This window comes from Octopus sinensis, linkage group LG10 (genome assembly GCF_006345805.1).
Source record: "Octopus sinensis linkage group LG10, ASM634580v1, whole genome shotgun sequence".
NCBI lineage: Eukaryota > Metazoa > Mollusca > Cephalopoda > Octopoda > Octopodidae > Octopus > Octopus sinensis.
Window position 1 is genome coordinate 102,716,543 of NC_043006.1, and position 5,792 is coordinate 102,722,334.

General features: G+C 36.3%; 2 non-coding genes across 2 annotated transcripts; one reads left to right on the top strand and one right to left on the bottom strand.

The window, feature by feature from the left end:
- Positions 1–3,996: 3,996 nt before the first annotated feature.
- Positions 3,997–4,069, top strand: Trnaa-agc. The gene has a single exon. It is a non-coding gene; the product is annotated as a tRNA-Ala (tRNA).
- Positions 4,070–5,294: 1,225 nt separating this feature from the next.
- Positions 5,295–5,367, bottom strand: Trnaa-agc. The gene has a single exon. It is a non-coding gene; the product is annotated as a tRNA-Ala (tRNA).
- Positions 5,368–5,792: the final 425 nt, after the last annotated feature.

Consider the following 5,792-nt stretch of genomic DNA (forward strand, 5'->3'; position numbering starts at 1 on the left):
AATATGAATTTTTTTATCTATACAACTTTGCTTGAGTGCCGTGTTGCATTCATAAATCCAGTGAATTGATTCAAGATATTATTAATATGGCTGGTTGGTTACTTCACATTACTCCATAACGGACATAGACTCGGTCTACCGGTTTCTTTGGGGTCTATATTCATCTCTGAAGGGGATGTAATGACATCTTTATTAAGCTTTAACTGCTGCTCTGACTTCAATATTTATTACTCATCTTGGCCCTTATACTTCTGTCACAACGACAGACCACATTTTGACTCGATATAAACACACTCTTAACCGCATCACCAACCAGCCACGATAATTTGGTTTTTAGTTAGTAAAGCTGAAATATCTATAAAATAGAGTCTCTTCGCTTCGTGTATAATAATTTGTAAAAATAATTCCAGATATAGATTGTAGTTTTGGTAATTAAGTAATCAATATTTGATAGGATTGAGACAGGCAGGGTGAGGTGACCTAAAGTCTGGTCTCAGAGATGTGTCAAAACTAACACTATGATCATAGGATACGTCTCATTTGTTGTTTCTGCACCGTTCTATTCTTCTGAAATTTGGAAAATATACACGTTTCATGTAAAAATATTGGAAAGATTTCACCAGTAATTCCTCCGCAACATACTCAGAATAAGCTGGTCCTCACTTATTCCTGACACTGCGGTTCTTGCTGAAACTAGGATCACATCAATTCAAGCCATGCTTATTAAGAATCAGCTACGATGGACAGGCCATCGCATCCGTACGGGCGTTGAGCCCATTCTTGACCAAAAGCTTTATGGTGATCGTATGCTGGGAAAGAGAAAAAATAGTAAACCGAAGATGCAAAATTTCTTTAAAATCAAATTTGAAATGTCTTAATTAGTCTTGAATCATTTACGGCAGATAAAGAAGGGCGGAGAGCAATGATTTAGAAGGGTGTTAAAGATTTTGAGCTTGATAGAGTTAAGCACGCTGAAACGAAAGAAGAATTTCTTAAAAATTCGATTAATATCAATAGCATTGCGTGTGTTTCTCATATTCCTTCTTTAAATGTTCCTTGTGGACAAAATGATGCATATTTCACGCTGGTATGAGATTGCACCAGCAAGGAACATATGAACGATTGGCATTTCATTCTAGATGACCAGTTTTAATACTATGTCTGTCAAAAAACCTGCAAGTCACGTGGAGGACTGAAGAGGCACTTGAGCATTTACAATGAACAAGCAGAAAACGGAACCAATGCTGAAATTAGACAATACTGCAGGATTTGCGATCAGCTCTTCAAACGTCTTACAGGACAAATGTCATTTAAGATCTCACGCTAGGAAAGAGAAATTATATGAATAAGAAGAGGTCAAGATCAGAAGAGGTCAAGATCTGCAAGGAGCTGACAGCCATCACACACATACATACATAAATGCATACATACATACAAACATATATACATACATACACATATGTGTGTGAGTGCACACATATATGTATATGATCAAAATAAGCAACAAGGATATCTAAGGTAGAGTAATACAATTGTTTCATGCTACTTCATTTTATTAAACACAGTAAGTATTACTTCAGTTTTAAAATGCCGAGCAATCTTCAGCCACATATAAAATTTTCCAATTAAACGTACAATGCACATTCTTATCCCTATTTCATTTGCCAACATTATGAAGAGGGTGTTTAATAAAATGAAGTAGCATGAAACAATTGTACTACTCTACCTTGGATATCCTTGTTGCTTAGTTTCATTATAATCACCCCCATTTGATTTATATGGATAATACCATACTAAATTCTGGTGCCTTTAACTTAAGTACCATATTCATCTGAATCTAAATTTTATTGAACTTTATATATATATATATATATATATATATATATATATATACTAAGCAATAAAGGGTTTAGCAACGAATTGCCTTACCACATACCGAATTTAGAAATAGCAGTCAAAGAGTTATAGCTATTTCTTCTACTAAAAAGGGAGATCTCAGTAAAAACAGCAATTGCTGTTTTTACTGAGAAATAGCTATAACTCTTTGACTGCTATTTCTAAATTCGGTATGTGGTAAGGCAATTCGTTGCTAAACCCTTTATTGCTTAGTATTACTTAAATTTTCCTCGAATGAGGCTTTTACATGCCGAAGACTACTTGGTGTAATTGATAATTATTCCAAATTAATTAATTTCACCCTTCATTATTACGGATAACTATATATATATATAATATATATATATATGTATATACATATATACACACACATACATACACACGAACTGTGGTAAGAAGTTTGCTTTCCAACCACATGGTTTTGAGTTCGGTCCCACTGCGTGACATCTTCGGCAAGTGTCTTCTACTATAGTCTTGGCCCGACAAAATCCTTGAGAGGATTTGGTAGACGGAAGGTCATGCTGGGGGGGGGGGGTTCCTAACTTGAAGAATTTTTATCGAACGAGTCGACCCCACTGCTTATGTATTTTAAAGATGGGTACTTATTTTATCTATCGGTGTCTTTTGCCGAACCACTACATTATGGGGACATAAACACACCAACACCAGTTGTCAAACGATGGTGGGACACATACACACATTAATACATATATAATACATATATAAATATATAATAATACATATATAAATATATATATAGACATATATACGACGGGCTTCTTTCAGTTTCCGTCTTCCAGATCCAATCACGAAGCTTTGGTCAGCCCGCGGCTAGAGTAGAAGACACTTGCCTAAGGTGCCTCGCAGTGGGACTGAACCCAGAATGATGTGGTTGGGAAGCAAGTTTCTTACCACATATCTATCTATCTATCTATCTATCTATCTATCTATCTATCTATCTATCTATCTATCTATCTATCTATCTATCTATATGCGCACGCACACACACACGCACACACATACACACACACTCATGTTTGCTCACGATCTTGTAGTTAAAGTTTTGCTTCAAGATCAAATATACTCATAGATTTGGGCGGTGCATTCTATTCTCTTCATTTCACGTTATTCCGGTCTATTTAGTTGCAAATGTGTAAACAGCCGAGTGTTGGTGCAGCTCTCGCCACCTCTGTCTCTGCCTCTGTGTCTGTCTCCATCTCTATCTCCCCATCACCAGCCGTCATAACCTTTCTGTCCCACTGGGACCGAGAGAGTGTCTTGTCTATGTCTGCTGGCATCTAAAAGAGTTAATGAAAAACGTGGTACATGTTACCAAGTCATATTCATTTTAGAACAACGACTAAGGATTTGCGGTTGTGAAGAGAATTCCTGAACTACAACAGTTATGCCTGCTTATGACCTGTTTTACTACGAAGTCTCATCAGTTGATTTTTATGAATTCATAATATTTAAAAAATGAAATCCTTGCTAAGTTTTGCATAATTTTGACGTGTAACAAAGTCGTACTTTTTGCAGAGCAGATATAGTCAATGGATCCACTCCACAATTTCTAGTTTTGGTCGGTTCTAGAGAAATGAAAGATAAAAGTGAATCAAACTATTGTAGGAGTTTTGACTCAGAACGCCTGAAGACACAACAAAATACAACAAACTGACTGCAGTCGCTTACTGGTTAATAACAGCTGTTAAGTATTTTGTAAATCACACCATAGCCTTAAAAACAGGATCAAGTGTAGGCTTTAGTTGAGAAGAATAGCTAGTGGACAGTATGATCACAGCTGAAATGCTTTTGATTGTAGGGTCGGATGGACCGGGACGAAACAGCGAAAATAAGTGCTGCTAGTAACCGCTCACTAGAAAACCTGTTCTATGATCCAGGTTAGGTTCATCGATTATAAATACATTTCACTCATTTCGCCGAAGCCTTTAGGGAAGGCATGGATGTGACAAGTGCTATTTTCCATTCCTTGAAGGTAGCAGAAATAAGAACTTATTGCTAAATACCTCTGGCCAAGCAGTGTTCATATCTATCATGCCTAAGTATTAAATATATATTTATTGTTTCGCTTAGCGGCTAGCAGGGGAATTAGCTCAAGTGGTAGAGCGCTCGCTTAGCATGTGAGAGGTACCGGGATCGATACCCGGATTCTCCATTTTTTATTATTTTGCGGCTGTGGATTGGCACACTCGTTTTATTGTCAGACAAGATACCTCGTGATATTGGTTCCGTTCTTTTTTCTTTCTCAGTTCAAATCCCGCTGAGAGTAGTTTTCCATTCTATCCTTTCGGTGTCGATAAAATAAAGTTAGTCAAGTGCTCGAGTCGATCGTTCCAACTTACCCTCTCCTCTTAAAATTAGTTTCTTTGTGTCAATATTGGAAACATTTATATTAAAATATTGCTGGGGAGTTAACCAAATCAGTAGAGCCCTCGTTTAGCAAGTAAAAGGTAAGGGAATCATATTCGTATTCTCCATGTTGAGATGTTAGAGGGGTGAATTGACATACTCGTTAGGTCATCGGATAAAATTCATTACGCTGTTTTCTTCCGGCCCTTAACGCCCCGAGTTCAAATTCTTTCTGGAGTCGACAAAAATAAAGTACCTGTCAAGTACTGACGTCATTTTATTGATGAATCCCTTTCGACCAAATTTTAGGTCTCGTTCCTATATCAGAAACAATTACATTGTGTAACACGATTTTTGGGTAATTTCCTATTAGCTTGCTCCTAGAAAGTATGAAAAATGGCTAATATTTCCTTCAAACTTTGCTTTTGTTACATTTATTCAAAGTTGAAAGAATCTCTCTCAGCACATGGCTATGATGCTCCCCTACTACTGATCATCATCAGTAATGCACAAATTGTCAGCCACTAAAGAACATGCTGAACTGGTTACGGTCACGCAACTGACAAGCAAATCTATGGTACTGAGTAGAATATTTGCTATAACAATATTTATGTTTCAGCAAATCAGCACTGAATCTGTCTGAAATGTAATAGGAAAATAGGTCAGTTTCAAAACATTGATGTCCTGGTGACAAAAGCTAACTTTGAAGGGAATAGTAGTCATTTCCTTTGATTTCTAGATAGAAGCAAATAGGAAATAACACCGACAAAAAAAAAAAATTAAATAAATAAAAATAAAAATAAAAATGAAATAAAATAAAAATATTATGAGACAATTTTTTATTTTATTTTATTTTTTATTGCAGCATGAAAAAGTAGTGGAATGGCAGAATCGTAAGTGCGTCGAATAAATATGCTTTTTAGTATTTGTTCCGTTTTCTTTTATTTTCTGAATTCAAATCCCATCAAGGCCAATTTTTATTTCCAGCCTTCTGGAATTGCAAAATTAAGTAGCCGCAAAATAATAAAAAATGGAGAATCCGGGTATCGATCCCGGTACCTCTCACATGCTAAGCGAGCGCTCTACCACTTGAGCTAATTCCCCTGCTGGCTGCTAAGCGAAACAATAAATATATATTTAATACTTAGCCATGATAGATATGAACACTGCTTGGACAGAGGTATTTAGCAAAAGATCCTGTCACGTGATTGAATCGATCTAGTCAACATGAGGGATGATATATAACGCAGCCTCGAACGTAACGAAATGTAGTACAGAGTTTTGTCCAACGCTCTTTTGATAATATTGTCCCTAAAATTTACATTTGGTATCATTTCAAACTCTTCCACATATTTGAAGGAAAGTAACGGGATCATGTAGAGTAATAATGGCTGTGTCAATAAGAGTATTTATATTCCAGTAATTAACATCACATGATTCCATGTGCTCTCCAGCAACATCGTTGATAACTTTAAAATTAGATCGGTTGGACTTTTCTTCACCCTTGTTGGGAATGGTCTGTTGCTCAA